Below are 17,679 nucleotides of genomic sequence, written 5' to 3' on the forward strand. Positions count from 1 at the left end.
AATTTGGTATGGACCCGAATTGTGTGAGTTCGGTTCGCCCATCACTATTTATCACTCTTTTAGAGTAGTAGTACAGTATTTCAGAATAGTTAAAAACCTGTGATCAGAAGGAACCCAGCTGTCAGCTGTCAGCAGCTGAGTGCAACTATGCAAAATATTTCTGCAAAACTGTAGCCAATATTGACAGGTGAGTAAACCATAGTAAACAAACCACCTATGAAAATGCATCTCCTCCCCATTCATATCTCCATCCTCTGTTAAGGGAAAGAATTGGTAGATATTTCTTCTGCCATCTATTGAAATCTAAATCTACTTTCCTCTAAATAAAAGAAGGAAAATCCACCAGTTGTTCCTTAGCTTTCTCGTGATACACAATATGACTAAGCAATGAATGCAGTAAAATTGGTGCCAGCAGAGTTTTTTATTGATTCAAAATTGTGAAAAAGGCACATTAACATGGCTGTGAGAAAGGGTCCTTTGTTTGAGGCCGATAGAAACATCATATTTTCACTTTATTAAGCATAAAACTTCTTCAATTAAGTGGGACATAGTCCTGAATTGTAATATATAACATTATGTGATTATATTACTATTTGCTTGGATATGGGATCACATCTTGCTTTTCTCATAATATTCCTTTAAATTATTTCTGTATGCTGTGTGCAAGGGAGATGACTAGATATTGTGGTTTTCTTCCCTTTTAGGAGGATGACTAAAGGGAGGAAACCCTCCAATGATTATTTTTACATTTATATTTTAAAAGGAGTGAAACAGCATGAGCCAGGATATGCTGACTTTAGTCATTGCAGCAAATCTAAAAATGAAGGAAATTAAAACTATTTTGGGAAAAGAGAAAACAAGCCCACACACAGGGAAAAAAGGACCAGCAAACTGAAAAAATCATAACAGAGTGAGGTGATGTGTCATTGTTTGTATCTGAGTCATCCAGTATTGTTGTTCATTTGATCAAAAAATTAAATGTATAGCCAAGGCAATTTTTCCACCTTAGAATATCGCTGGTGGTCTTCATCCCCCGGCGCTTTTGCATGAGGCACGGGGGACACAGCTGCCGGTGTAGCCGCCATTTTGGATGAAGGCCGAGATCTCGCGAGGCTTCGTGAGATCTCGGCCGAAATCTCGGGTGGCTTGGCCACCCGATGATGAGTCCGGGGAGGAGCCAGCCAGCCCTATAAAAAGGGCTGGCAGGCTCGAAATCTTCCTTTTCACCCCGGACTTGTCAAAAGAAAACACCCACTCGCCCTCCCTATCTTGCAGTGTGCCACTGAGGGTCGTCCTAGGGGGCCGAATAGGAATTTTTGGTGGTCTTAGCATTTGCCACGATCGTTTTTTCACCTATTCCACACTGTGGAGACGGATAAGTGGTTAGGGGGTGCTTTGCCCCTGCTTAGGTTAATTGGCTTACCTTTGGTCATTTGGGTAGGCAGGTTAGGGACGGAAAATTGGGTGGTGGTTTAGCAACTGCGTGTTCTCTGTTGGGCATCTTTGGGGATGATTGACAGGTTCTCTCCAAAGGCTTGTTGTGCGAACGACCTGAGCAATTGGGGGGAACCTGTCTTTGGGTCCCGCCCATTTAATTCCCCTTGTAGGGGTTAGCTGGCAGGACCTCCCACATGCAAGTGCATGGCAATGTCTCAGGTGAGGGAGTGGTCCCTCACCTGGATAAGCATGGAGCTACGCCCATAAGTTGCCCCGGACATTTTTCTGACGTCATTTTCCACCCCGGAAGCAATTGTTTGACCCTGCGGGTCCATGTTAGGGTTATAGTTAATTATGCTAATTATGCTAATTTATCTAAATAAATTATGCAAATGTAATTAATAAAAATGACCCAGTTTTAAATCCAGCTCTTGTGTCATTACTCCACCTCTCTTGCAATGCTAAAATATTTTAATCCTCATTTGGCTATATCAGTATCATGCTCAATTAAAGTACTACTCTGTCCCACTGGTGGTCCTGGTTACATTAGGTGGCTGCCAACAGAATGGTGGGGTTTTAATGAGGTTAAAATTTAGGAAGCTCTAAAATCTATGATAGGTAAGTCATAATAATTTTCTAATATATACAAACTAGCACTTTCTCTTATGCACAAATTCATGCTTATTTTGAAAGAGCAATTTGAATGTTAGCCAATTGGGATGTTCTGTAGACCTGAACAAAACAATGTTTGGTTCATGAAAAAAGAAATATATGCAGAATGATTTTTTTCTGAATTTTTTTTTCTTTATGAATGATGGTAGTGATCATGTAGAAAAAAAATATGTACTTATATTAACAAGAACAAAAATAGAATTTATATTAATTGTTCAATTCTGCTAGAACTTGCATTCTTAGAAGAAGGTGGATTCAAGAGTGAAAAATGGATGGAGCCCAAAATAGCAAACAACTATGGATTGGATAAAAAATACAGTGATCCCTCGAGTTTCGCGATCTCGATCTTCGCGAAAACGCTATATCGCGATTTTTCAGCAATTGTTACCATCTCGATCTTCGCTAACACTATATCGCGATTTTCCCCACCCGATCAGGTCACTCTCTTCCTTCCTTTCTCATCTTTCTTTCTCTTTCTCTATGTTGCTTCTTCCTATCTCACACTCTCTTCCTCCCTCTCTCATCTCTTTCTTTCCTTCTCTCTCTTTCTCTCCCCCTCTTGCTCTCGAGCGGCCGCCTAGCAGCTGATCTGCTCGGCAGCGCAGCAGCAGCGAGGAGCCGAAGATCTTCGGCTCCTCGCTGGTGCTGCGCTGCCGAGCAGATCAGCTGCTAGGCGGCCGAAGGAACGTTCCCTGGGTCTTCCCCGCCGCCTCGGATCCTCGCTGATGCCCGCCCGCCGTTTGCCGCTCGCCCCGTTCGGCGGCCGCACGTCCCGTTCGCCCGCCGCTCGCCTCATTCGCCCGCCGCTCCCCTCGTTCGCCCCCCACTCCCCTCGTTCGCCCACCGCTCCCCTCGTTCGCCCCCCACTCCCCTCGTTCGCCCACCGCTCGCCTCGTTCGCCCGCCGCTATCGAACTTGCTATCGAGCCTGCTAATGAAATCCAACCCGCAGCAGCCCTTTCCCTCTCCAGGCTGCGGGAGGGGTCCGGAGAACAATGCCTGGCGCCGCGCTCCCGGCTGGGCTTTTTTCCCCCATTTCCCCTCGGGTGGAATTTCAGACCCTCCGCCAGTTGGATTTCATTAGCAGGCTCGATAGCAAGTTCTTCCTCCCTTTAGAAAGCCCCGCAGCCTCCTCCGACCGGCGAGGCCGCCAGCGAGGACCCGCAAAGCCGCCGCCGCCGCAGCGAGGCCAAGCCGCCCGCTCCCACGGCACGGGCTCCCAACACAGCGCCGCTCAGCCCGCCCTCCGCGATGCCTCCGCGGATCTGCAAGCCCAGCCGAGCGACGCCTCTGGTCTGGGCGAAGGCAGTGGGCAGGCCCCGCCGCAGCAGTCCCCGCGGGCACCGCGCGCCAAGGGCCGGCCAGGCCGCCGGCCAACAAAGGGGCTCCCTCGCCTCCCTTGGGCAGGTTTACAAAGGCAGCGCGGCAACTTGGAGCACGGCACGCCCCGCAGCCCTCGCCTCGCCCGCCCCCGCCTGAACCCACCACAGCCACCTCCGTTCGGGCGAAGGAATCCCTGGGCAACGGGGAAACCCCACTGAAACCGGGCGGTTTGGACTTTCCATTCCTCCAAGTCACTTCGCCGCTCGTGTCCTGGGTAAACCGGGCGGCAGGATACAGGCTTTGAGTTTGAGGAGATTCCTTCATCCGGAGGCGGAAGTGGCCTCACTCCGGCTCCAAGCGCGGGGCATTGGGAGGGCCTCGCCGTCCCCTGGCTGGAGAAGAGCTCCCCTCCCCACGATCTGGGACGGCTTGGCCGTCATCAAGTTAGTGCGCGGCGGTCCTGATGGCGGGCAGGTGAACGGGCGAGCAGCAAACGGCGACCGGGGGGAGGGAGTTAGGAAAGTCCTACTTCTCCCCCCGCAGCCAAAAACTCGCAAGGTAAGCTTCGGGGCGGGGCGGGCGGGGCCCTTTTGTGCCAGTCGGGGAGGCGGCGGCGGCTGCAGCAGAGGCGGGCGGGGGAGGCCGGCCCGCCGGAGGGGCGATGCGGGCGGCGGAGACAGGCGAAGTCCCGCCCGCCCCCCGCCCGCTTGGCCCCGGGGGGCTAAAGGGAGCTGGGCGGGGGAGGGCGGGGGCTACTCGGTTCTTCCTCAGCCGAGGGTAGCCGGAGCGCCGGCCAGGCGGGGGCGGACGAGGCGAGGGCTGCGGGGCGTGCTGGGCTCCAAGTTGCCGCGCTGCCTTTGTAAACCTGCCCGAGGGAGGCGAGGGAGCCCCTTTGTTGGCCGGCGGCCTGGCCGGCCCTTGGCGCGCGGTGCCCGCGGGGACTGCTGCGGCGGGGCCTGCCCACTGCCTTCGCCCAGACCAGAGGCGTCGCTCGGCTGGGCTTGCAGATCCGCGGAGGCATCGCCGAGGGCGGGCTGTGCGGCGCTGTGTTGGGAGCCCGTGCCGTGGGAGCGGGCGGCTTGGCCTCGCTGCGGCGGCGGCGGCTTTGCGGGTCCTCGCTGGCGGCCTCGCCGGGCGGAGGAGGCTGCGGGGCTTTCTAAAGGGAGGAAGAACTTGCTATCGAGCCTGCTAATGAAATCCAACCGGCGGAGGGTCTGAAATTCCACCCGAGGGGAAATGGGGGAAAAAAGCCCAGCTGGGAGCGCGGCGCCAGGCATTGTTCTCCGGACCCCTCCCGCAGCCTGGAGAGGGAAAGGGCCGCTGCGGGTTGGATTTCATTAGCAGGCTCGATAGCAAGTTCGATAGCGGCGGGCGAACGGGGCGAGCGGTGGGCGAACGGGACGAGCGGCAAACGGCGGGCGGGCATCAGCGAGGATCCGAGGCGGCGGGGAAGACCCAGGGAACGTTCCTTCAGCCGCCCAACAGCTGATCTGCTCGGTAGCGCGGCAGCAGCGAGGAGCCGAAGATGAGGTTTCCCCGTTGCCCAGGCAAAGGGGAAACCCCATCTTCGGCTCCTCGCTGCTGCCGCGCTACCGAGCAGATCAGCTGTTGGGCGGCTGAAGGAACCTTCCCTTGGTCTTCCCCACCGCCCACACGCAAACTTCACCATCTGCGCATGTGCGGCCATGAAAAAATGGCCGCACATGCGCAGATGGTGTTTTTACTTCCGCACCGCTATATCGCGAAAAATCGAGTTTCGCGAGGGGTCTTGGAACGGAACCCTCGCAAAACTCGAGGGATCACTGTACTTCTGTCCATCAATATTATTATTTTAATTTTCATTATTGGTCATTATCGATAGATTATATAAACTGCAAGAATCTTATAATATTTTAAACATGAATTAGATTGGCTACATTGTTGTCAGACATTTTAAATGTGCACAGTTGCAAAACAGTAACAATACTATTATTTCCCAGGCTACCATGCCAATTTTCAAAATTTCCATTTAATTCTAATGAGAGCCACTTCCAGCTTCATTTTGGAGATTCAGTTATGATTTCTTTGTGAATTCCAAGAGCCCCAATAGCCCTTATTTTTTCTTGGCATCTATTTTTGTCTTATTTATCAAAGCATCTAAGAATCCCCTTTCCTTTGTGTTTATTATTTCCGATTACAACCTGTACAGGTATATTTTTAGCACTCCAGTTAATTTCCTTGTTTCTCTTGTCAATGCCCACACAGTTTAAACTATGTTCCTTCATTTTTCACTTAAATATATTTTGCTATTCTTTTCATTTATTTTATGTCAAGAACATAACTGTATAAAAATTCTGTGTGTGATTGTGAATGGGGAAATCATTTTTATGAGATCATTTTTAAATAACTATTACTACTACTATTCATCATCATCATCGTCATCCTTCATAAAACATGCATGTTTTAGTTTAATGATCATGTTTTTAAGTAGGGGGGCAGATAAACCATGTTCCTAACTTAGTTGCCATTATTTCAGATAAGAAACCTCCCTAAATACATCAGCTTCATAGAAGCTTTGGAATTCAGAACTGAATATTGGTACGTCCTGCATCAAAAATATTTCTGTTTCCATTGATTTGGACAGGCAAATTATCTACATTTGCATTTCTTCTGCCAAAGTAATAATGTTTCTCTCTGTAAATCAGCAGACCACAGTGATACAATAACAAAGGCATTCCAGGCATAGATTTTATAAACAGTAGATGATATGAAATAGTAATAAAACTGCTGCTGGGCAGAGACAGATGGTGAAAACATCTACTTGGGCTTTAGTACCTAGTGACAAGTGCTTTGTCCCAATGTGACCTATGCAGATGCTGCATGTCATTCTTGGTAAGTCATGCTGAGTTGTCATGCTCCAAACATCTGTTCTTCATATCCCAGTAAAGACCTTAAAATTGTGTTTCTAACTTTCATAGACTCATGAAATTATAAGACTGATTTATATATTATGACAAATTTCATAGGTGATAATGTGTCTCTTTTTCTATAATCTTATGTGAACAGTGAAAGAAAAGTCTAACTAAATGTGGCCAGCATTATACATCAGTGTCATCAGCACTATAGATGAATAATCCTGCCAAGCAGCAGCAGCATCCTCAATCCTTTCCCAGAAATACTCTGTCTATTATTAATGTAGCTTATCATAAAAATGAAAAGTTTGCCATGGAAGTAACAGAAACATATTTACTTCATTATTATAAGACATAGATTAAGCAGTTTACCAAACCTTAGAAATCTCTCTCTCTCCCTCCCTCTCTCCCTCTCTCTCTCCCTCTCATATAATCCCTTCATCCCTTACTCATTTAACATATTAGCTTGTATATATTTGATTTTTGGGATATATTTTATGTGTGTGTGTATGTGTGTTTTATATTATATGAATTGATACAGGAGAATAATAGTGTAGAATAGAAATGACCCAGATTAGCAATTGCTAAAGTCTGCTTTAGCAGTTGAAGTCTGCTTCAAATACATGTTTCAATAAGTCTATTCATTTATAGTACACATATTATAAAGAAATGAGCATCTGAAAGCCTGAGTGATCGTATCATTTATGATGAACGACTGAGAAAACGAAGAATGCAAGATTGATAAGAGGTCCCAAGTGTGTAGCAGGATGTAGATAGAATGCCTACAGAATGTAAGAGAATTAAATGTAGAAAGTAGAATTCCTATAGAAAAGAAATATGAATTGTGTATGAAAAGGCATTTGGATTAAGATTAGATTTATATCCCAAAAGAATGAATAGAAAGTAAAATAATAAAGTGAATGTGAAAGCTGATTAAAACAGAATGAAATAAATTATATTACAGAGTGCCACAGAAGATTGTGGAATTATGCTGATGGAATTTTTTTTAATTTTTTTTAAAAAGATGCTTAGTGAAATCATGATATGAAAGAAGTGGTGAGGGAGAAATAATGAAATTAAGATTATTGAAAAATAAGGATAAGAAAATAGATCAATATTAAAATTAGCACAGAAGATGCCCAGTGATTTAGAAATAAAGAATTGTTGTGTAAATGGGTGAAAACGCTGTACAACACCTTTCTAGTAGAATCAATGAAATGAAGAATAAAAAAGATTAAGTTTGGCATGAAATTAAACTTGAGAAATTACCTGATTTGTAGAGAAATGATAACAATAATCCAAGAATCAAACCAAAATGAATGCAGCTGCATAAATGTAATTTAACACAAATGTGGAAAAAGGAATGCATATGTGCTCTGAGAATGTTGAAAAAATAACTAGATTGGAGGGGTCAATGATATATTTGAAAAATGTTATGTATATATAAAAACTCCATCTTTACCTGTAAATTGGAAGAATATCATTACTATTCTGTTACACAAAGGGAAAGGTAACAAGATTGAAAGAAAAGATTACAGGGAGATTAGTTTGTTAACTCTGCCTGGAGGCTGTTTTAAAGAATGTGATAGCTGAAAGAACTGACAGTGAGTAAAATAGTGAAAATGGTTAGGGAAGCACAGATCAATATTTCCTCTTTTCTAGTCATTTGAAAAATGTATTAATGTGATAAAATGTGTATGGTAAAATTAAAACAATATGTAAATGTAAGTTTTCTTCACAATTGAGAAAGTGATATAGGATAGAAATAAAGCATAAATGATAGAACATAAATATTTCAGTTCATAGTTCAGCAATGAGCAAGGGATGAAAGTCATGAAACATAATGTGCTCAAATTAAAATAGAAGAAATGCTTGTGAGGGTATTAAAGGGTGTTGATTGGACCATGAATGTATGAATTGTTACAGTCATATGAAAATGTTCTCTTAAAATCAAATGATTTAAAGTGAACATTAAATAGATTGCAAGGAGCATGGTTTTGGCTTTCTTTTCCTTTTCCTTTTTTTTTTTTTTTTGGTGAAGTGAGAGAAGGGAAGTTTGGTATTTTCTGAATTAATCCAGGAATTTTTTTTCAGCAAGGATTTTGCTCCTTCCTAAAATTATCTATCTGTGTTTACCGTATTTTTCAGAGTATAAGACCCACCGGAATATAAGACGCACCTGACTTTTTGGGAAGGAAAATAGGGGAAAAAATCTGCTTACCTGGTATTCATCTGGTGAGTGTCTGGTCAGCTTCAGCACATTACTTTATCCTTGGTTAAGGTTTTTTTAAAAAAAATCTGAGTGAGTGACAATGAAAGAACTTGCAACTGGGTAAGAGCTGGGAACATCATTAGCACCTGGTTGAGGCTGGAAAGAAATATTTGGAACAAGTTAGACCAATGAGGGGGGGACCTGCAAAGACCTAGGGCTTTGAAAACATTCTTCACAGAGAGTAACAATGAAAGAGCTTGGGTACATTGATAGCACCTGGTTAGCGCTAGAAAGAAATTTCTAGAGCAAGAAAAGTAATGAAAAAAAACCCCTTACAAAGACAGGATTTGAAATACATCCTTGGCAGAGAGTAACAATGAAAGAGCTTGCAAGCCGGCAAAAGCTAGGAACATTGTTAGCACCTGGTTATGCCTGAAAAGAAACATTTGGAGCAATGGAGAATGAAAAAAAAATCAAAGACAGGGTTTGCAATACATTCTTGGCAAAGAGTAACAATGAAAGAGCTTGCAATTCATTAAGAGCTGGGAACATTGTTAGCACCTGGTTAAGGCTGGAAAGAAACTTACTTAGAGCAAGTTAGAGTAATGAAAGAAATCCTGCAAAGACTTAGAGGTTGGAAAACATTCTTCACAGAGAGAAACAATGAAAGAGCCTGCAAGGTAAGGGCTGGGAAGATCATTAGCAGCTAGTTAGGGGTGGGGGGGAAAGGCTATATTCAGAGTATAAGACACACCCAAATTATCAGCCTCTTTTAGGGAGGAAAAAGGTGCAATGTATACACTGAAAAATACGGTAATTGATAAAGCGGAATGAATTATTCCAAGTTGTAAGATGTTAGAGCTTATTTTTTGCGTAAACATACTGTTTGGATCTTGAAATGCTTCATTTGCAAACAAATATACTGTAAACTTGATTTAATCAAACACATTTATAATATATATGGACCTTAGATAAATTTCATTGATATAATTATCTTACGTTATCATATTAATTTATTTTTCTGTAATACTTAATTGCATAACTGGACAAGAGTGAAAGTTCAAAGCCTCATACATAAACCTTGAGAATGGCTCCCATTTGTTAAGAGACCAAGCACCTCAAGTATATTAAATGGCCTGCACATTTTTATCCCACAGCTTCCCTAATGAAAGATAAAAATTACATGCCAAAGGACTTTTTATTATATCTTCACAGTCAGGATTTATGGACTCATCAGGAAATAACTATCTCACTGTTACCAAGCAACAACCTATGCCACTGTCAAAGGTGTTTTTCTGCAAATGTCTTACATGGTATATATGTGAAATATATATATTGTATACCCATAGTAATCTTGCACTGGGCTTTTTGTTCCAAAAACAGTTTCTAATAAGTATGCATTAATATGATTGTTTGGACCCTTTTCAATTGTTTTGGCAAATTATATTATTTTATATAAAAATTATATAAAATGGTGGTGGTGGGGAAAGCCATAGTTGTATTTGATAGAATATTTACTGAAGATGAGGAAATGGATAGAAAAATTTAAAGGCATAAATGCTTGCAAAAGATAATAGGTATTATGAGACTTGTTGTTTATCAAAAGAAGTAAATACAGTGATCCCTCGATTTGCGCGTTCTCGATTAGCGCGAAACGCTGCAACGCGGTTTTTCAAAAAATATTAATTAAAAAATAAGTCCGCGTTTTTTTTGCTATACCACGGTTTTTCCCACCCGATGACGTCATACGTCATCACCAAGAGTCACTTCTCTGTCTCTTTCTCTTTCTTTCCTGTCACTATGCTTCAATCATTTTCTCATTTCTCTTTTTTCTCCCCTTTTTTCTATCATTTCTCTCTCTCTTTCTTCCTCTCTCACACTCTCTTCCTCCCTTCTCTCTCCCCCCCTCCACTTGCCCACGAGAAGAAAAAAAGCAACCTCTGCCGGGCAGCTCCCCTTGTGCCCCCGCTTTGTGCCTGCCTCTTTTGGGGATTTTTTTTTCTTTTCTTTTTTGCGCTGGCGGCGGGAGCTGTTGGGGAGGGCTCTGCCGGGAAGGCCTCTCAGCTGCAGAGCCGAATGGGGGCGGAGGCAACAGCGGAGCCCGGCGCTGGGGCCATGCGAGGCTGTTCATCCAGGGGGGCGTGGACTGGCAAGTCGCCCTCCTTTCTCTCTCTTTCTCAAGATCGCTTGCCGCTTGCCTATTGCAGCGAAGGAGGCGAAGCAAGGCTCCAAGCTGCAAAGCGGCAAGCGGCAAGCGATCTTGGGGATTCCCCTTTGCCTGGGCGGCGGGAAGACCAAGGGAAGGTTCCTTCAGCCGCCCAACACCTGATCCGCTCCGCAGCGCGGCAGCAGCGAGGAGCCGAAGATGGGGTTTCCCCTTTGCCTTTACCCCATCTTCGGCTCCTCGCTGCTTCCGCGCTGCGGAGCAGATCAGCTGTTGGGCGGCTGAAGGAACTTTCCCTTGGTCTTCCCCGCCGCCCACACGCAAACTCCACCATCTGCGCATGTGCGGCCATGAAAAAAATGGCGCACATGCGCAGATGGTGGTTTTTACTTCCGCATCCAGTATAACGCGGAAATCGGTTAGCGCGGGAGGTCTTGGAACGTAACCCCCGCGCTAACCGAGAGATCACTGTATGTCATTGTTTAACAGCCTGCTTTTGCTCACTTTTTAAAGTGAGTCTTGGGTACAGTATGTCAGAGGAAACATAGAAGTAAGCTGAATGCAGTGAGAGTGGGATGCTTAAGAAACCTTTGTGGTAAAACTAGAAGAGGTAAATAAGACTGAATGAGTCAAGGTGAATGTGAGTTGAATACAAAAGTTAGTGATCAAGATTAAACAATGATATTGAATTAGCTTGGTCATAAATGGAAACACGCAAAGGTGAAATCACACACAAAAAAGTCTAGAAATATAAAGCATTGAACAGAAAATTAAATGGAAATAGAGATGATGGATGAATTGAGGAGAATCTGAAAAAAATGGGTGAAAAGTTTAATGAACAATGCATCAAGTGCTATACGGATATGATAGTGGTAAGAATAGCTTACAAGAATTCAAAAATGTGCAGCAGTATAATGGATACTTTTCTGAAAAATCTATTCAGATGAATTTGCTTTCATTTTTTTCTTTTCTTTTGCCTTTCAATTCTTCTTCCCACTCCTTCTCCTCTCCTTGTAACATTGCATACTTGCAAAGGAATAGGGTCGTGAGTTTGTAGGTATGCATTATTGGTTCTTATGAGCCACATTTGCTTACAATATCCTGGGCTATAGTTTGCTTCTACTTTCCATCATCATGTCAGCAACAGTGCAAAATCACATAGAAGCTCTTATCATTCAATAATAGACAACAACAAGGGGAGTAGATTGATGTGGCAGATAGCAGTTTCATGCCATATTTGTGAGAAATACAATCCAGATAGTTAAATGACTCGAATGCAGAAGTTCATCATGCTAAATAATACTTAGTTCACGTAGCTTGGAGCAAGGGAAAGAGTTTTACTGAAAATTAGTCACTTGTGGACTTTTTTTCACATATGTCCCTATAAATTTACCTGATCAGCCAAAACAATGAACACTTAGAAGATTTTCATTTCATACACTGGATGGGAGAACAGTTTATGGGGTAGGGAATATAATGCTCTAATTTTCATTCATGTAATTTAAAGAATCAACCCTAAATTGAAAATACTTGTTATGTTTGTAAGATATCTTACAATATCTGTTATCTTTGAATATTCCACCTCTAAAATTATTATGATTATTTTCATTAAGGCATTATTTCATTAAACTCTTTTTTGTCTCTTTTTCTAGCCAAGACCTTTGGTTGAAAGATAGACTCAACTTATATTAAATAGCAAAAGGTGACTGCCTAGGGTAGTTAAATTTGCTTCTTATGAAAAAGATAGCAAAGGAACAAATATTTCATTGATCATTGTTGTATTTTGTTGTTAGGATTAGGGAAAAGCATTTGGGATTTTTTTCTCACGTGCCAAAATAATTTGGAGAAATAAAATCCCTTTGCCATTTTCTTTTTTACCTACAACTTTTAAAATGTTCTTAAAAGCAAAAAGAAATAAGGGAAATAGGAGTTTCTGTGTAAAAAGCAGTTGCTAATAATGTTTCATAGTATTTAGATAGACAATCATTCTTAATGAAATTGCCTTAATCAAATGCTATTTGTAAGGATCATACCACAGAAACATTGGCCAAAAACATCAATATTCTTTTTCTTCCTGTAAGCCATATTGATCATACATATGATTTAAATAGAAGATAAACATGTTAGTGAAGAAGGGGTAAACAAATGAATTAATGTGCTGTGCTAACTTTAGAGGCATTTATGGAAGAGAACCCAAAGACAATATATTTTTCATATTTTTTAGTAATATCAAATAAACTAATAGTACAATTTATAACCCATGCTCAACCATAGATTAAAAAAAAAGTACTTATAATTTTTCCACAGCATTTCCAAAAGATTGCAAATAGCTCTTTATAGCCATTGTAGGACCACAAGTGGTTTGTGTAAAGCCCATGATATATAAAAAAAATACTGTAACATATATTTCTATTAACATTTAAATTATAAAATAATTTTATTAAATTTTAAAAATAAAAATAAAACATAATGTTCAACAAACTGAACAGAAATGAAAAAAGAATAGAGAAAGAAATAACAGAAATGCAGTTAAATTAAAAAATATGGAGAAAAAAGCAGAAAAACAAACAAAAAAGATTAAAAATTTCTTTTATGGCAGGTATAAATAAAACTTACATTCAATTCTGTTCTTACATTGCATCCAGGGGTGAGCAGGATGGGGTGGAACACAGTTCCACTAGCGGAAATGAAGATGCGTGCGCAGCTCCAGCTGATTGGCGGCTGCCACTTCCTGGATACTGGTCTCGGCTCAGCTCTCCTTTCTTTCCCTGCTGCTGTGTCTCCTCTCCTTGCTATTTTCCCCTTTCCTTCTTCCTTCCCTCTCTCCTGGCTGTCTCCCATCCAGCCTCCCATGGCTACCGCCCGCCTGAGGTACAAGCAGAAGGTGTAGGTGGAAGCGGTGCTGGCAGCATTTATGCTTCTGGCAGCACCCATTCGACTAGCTACCCAGCTTGAGGCGGGGGAATGACCCAGGAAGGCGAATTCAGGAAACGTGAAGCAAATTGTCACCCCAGCGAGCAACACTGGTAAGGTTGTAAGTCAAGGACTTAACAGTTCACTTGAACAATGATGATTGTTCAAGCCACTCCCACCTAGTTATATGGCCAGCAAGCCACTCCTACCCGGTCACATGACCATTAAGCAACACCCACAAAATAAGCCACACCCACAGTGTGACAGTAAAATTTTTGGCTGCCCATTACTGATTGCATCAATTTTTTAAAATTACACTGGGCAACAATTTATAACACAATTTCTGTCGAGTTTGATTTTTGAGCTTTTTGTTAGTTAATTAGGCATGCTGGTTTCAAAACTGTAGTTAGTTTTCTTTTACTACGTCACATTTTTTCCCTACACCTTATAATATATAATATAGTTAATTAGGAAACATGAGTATCAAATTGCATTTTTTACATAGCCATCTTGCTAACTTTCCAGAAAATCTTGGTGCAGTCAGTGATGAGCAGGGTGAGTGATTCCACAAAGATTTGAAGGTCATGGAGGCATGGTATCAAGGTAGATGGGATGTACATATGATGGCTGACTATTGTTGGAGCATCAAGCAAGAATGTCCACAGATTAAACACTCCAGAAAGATTGAAATTTTTTACCCCTGTAGCATCACAAAAACACAGAAATCCAGAGGTGGGATTTCCCTTGGAGAGGAGTCTCAGGGGAATCCCAGCAGCCCAAAAATGGGCGCTTTAGCTGGCAAAAGGGGTGAGTTTTGGGCTTGCACACATTAATCGCTTTTCCATTGATTCCTATGGGAAACATTGTTTCGTCTTACAAACTTTTCACCTTACAAACCTCATCCCTGAATCAATTAAGTTCGTAAGACAAGGTATCACTGTATTTATGGTTAATAGGGGCAAGGTCACATATTTAACTGATAGCCACAATATCCAATACATAGCAAAAGGTTTGAGACACACTAGGACCTGGTACCAAGATTTTAAAAATGTAGAAGTAGACCGGACTACTTCTAGAAGTGATTCTAGATGATTGAATCATGGTGATTACAAATGTGTGCTGTATAGCAGGTGGCTAATTACTTTTGCTCTGAAGATTTTTATTGCAGTGGGTGCTAATTGCTACCATTACAATTGGCAAAATGCAAAATGACATTTCCAAGTTTGTGGGTCTGAACATAAACAAACATTGTGTTTCCTGATTGCCAAGACTTCAAAGGAACTACCTAAGTATTTAAATGCCTTAATTTGCTTATAGCAAACCCATTAATTTTCTAAAAACAACAGGCTATGACTAAGGTTTTTTTTTAAATACCATAATTTTGTTTTAGTATACTCAGTTATCAGTAGGCCCCATGAAAAGAAAACTATCAAAATGATAATGGTTCTTTATCAAACTAGAAAGTGGTAGTAATAGAATGCAGCAAGATCTAAATTCTGGACTTTAAATAACTTGAAAAGAATTATTTGTATGAAGAAATAGAAGAGTGTTTATGAAATTTGTTGATCACATAAAATTTGTTGTTATAACTAAAATGTAGAAAACAAATCCAAACAACCTTGATCAGTTTAAAAATAAACTGAAAATAGATGAATGAATGCAAATATAATATCAGCATTCCCTCTTCAGCTGTATAATAGAGTTGCAAGCAAGAAGACACGAAGTGAATAGTGGAAATTTAAGCTAAATTATATAATTTTTAATTTTCAATTAATTAAAAATGCTATTATGTACTATTATTGTTTTTAAAAAAATATTTTTTATTTAAATATATACTTTAAAAACAGAACATATAAAAACACGACAAACAATTATACATTCACACATTAAAAAAAGAATATTCAATTAAATTATTCACATCCATTAAACACAACATCTTCTTAGCCATTTTTTATGGCTGTTACAGACGGTGATATTGAAAAAAATTAAGTCTGGTTATTTGATTTATATACATGTTTGTTTTGCTTTCAACCGCCTTAAATCAATCAATGTAATTATTGCATACATTATCTGTATATTTACAGCATTGTTATCGGTAATAGATCCAACCATATCTATGTTTGAGCTGGAAAGAATCTTGGAGGTCTTCTACTCAGGGATGAATGCTACTTTGTTGGTTCACTTCTTCCTGTGCTGCATGGGCATGTACGCATTGTGTGCCATGCGGCCATGCCACACCTGCACATACACAGTTCCAAAAGCCAAACTTCTGCACATGCGCAGAAGCAAATAACAAGATGGCAGTGTCTGTGATGCGATTAGAGCTGGTTAAGCAGCTTGGCTAACCAGCGATAGGTCTTAGTTCACCAAGCGGGGCAAATTCCTGCTACTGGTTCTAAAGGACCAGTTGGAACCAGAAGTAACCCTCTTCTGGTTCTACTCCAATCAACTGTCCAAGGCAGGATTCCTTATACCATTCCTTGTCTTCTTTAGGCTAGACATACCTTGTTTCCTTAAATGTATGGTTTAGTCTCCAGAATTATCATTTTTTAAATCTTCTCTGTACTCTTTCAATCTTAATTTACGGAGCTAAAGAAATGTGCTTCTTGTACTGCTGTATTGTACAACCCTATTGCAAAACCCTATCTCTCCTTCCCAAGATTCAGATCATGACCCTGTCAGTTTTTAGAAAGACCATGAGATGTGAGTCTTTTTTCTTGTATTAGGACAGTAGCAATATACTGTATAAATTATTAAGCTCCAGTGTTATTGTTCTCTCTGTCTCTCTGATTCTCTTTCTCTTTCTCTTTCTCTTTCTCTTTCTCTTTCTCTTTCTCTTTCTCTTTCTCTTTCTCTTTCTCTTTCTCTTTCTCTTTCTCTTTCTCTCTCTTTCTCTTTCTCTTTCTTTCTCTTTCGTTTAGATAATGAAATTTCTTCAAGAAAATAACCAAGCTCACAGAGCACCAAGGATCCCATATTTTTCTAATTAGCTGGTTACTAAGTTACTTTCAATTTCTCAAACATTTTATTTATTGTTAAATGCATTTTAAAGTCAGTCTTGGAACATTTCATTAGAGAGAAGAAGGAGTATGGGTGTCTAAAAGTAAATTGTAACTCAATGCCTAATTAAGATTTTGAAATGGTACCCTCAGAAGCAAACCTCAGTGCAGAATGGAACCTAGAGTATTGCTGCACCCCAAATGATTATAGGATCATTCTTTGAAATAGAGAATAGGGGATTTCTGACAGATGATGGAACATAAGATTCCATCTGTTGCTCTGTATCATTTTCTTTTAACACATTAATTTTAAATAATTTTTATTTGCCTTAATTATTCAACAAATTGCTTTTTTTCTTTCAACACATTTGCAAGTTCATTGTCTCCAAACCCCAGAACCTGACACCTGTGCAAAACATTTAGCTAAACAGACTGTGCAGTGGGTAGTTATACAATCTTCAAATATATGAAATGATCTCATGAAGATGTAGGTCAAAATTATTTCTTTATGAGAAGCAAAAATATTGATTAATTTTATGTAAAACTATTCAAATGATTATTGAGTAAAATTACATTTGTTTTTTTTTAAACTTCATTATTTAATTTAATGTTTTATTATAGAAACTTGTAGTTTTCCTTTGCTTCATTTAGAACATGGGTGTCAAACTCACAGTCTCATGTTGCTGTCATGTGATGTATCATAATGTTTTCCCCTTCGTGGAGCTGGGGTGGGCGTGGACTGTGTGTGATACATCTGGCCCATGGGTGCCAGTTTGGCACTCCCAATTTATAAGATATAGATTCTTTCTGTTTCTTTTTCTATATGTTTCTTTTTTATTTTCATTTAAGAAGTGGAAAATTGCAAAGAAAAATAATTCATGTAGGTGGATGCTTCTGCCAATGACTAGTTGTGAAAATATATCTTAAGCCATATGTACATGTGTTGTGGCCTGTCTGCGTCCCACATAGCTGCTCATGATTTCGAGGATCAAGAAACAGTTGTGGCCTGGTACCCGAGGCCCGTGTATCTGGCACCCAAGTCTGATAGTGAAGAGGTTGTAGAGAATGT

The sequence above is a fragment of the Erythrolamprus reginae genome, chromosome 4 (genome assembly GCF_031021105.1).
Source record: "Erythrolamprus reginae isolate rEryReg1 chromosome 4, rEryReg1.hap1, whole genome shotgun sequence".
NCBI lineage: Eukaryota > Metazoa > Chordata > Lepidosauria > Squamata > Dipsadidae > Erythrolamprus > Erythrolamprus reginae.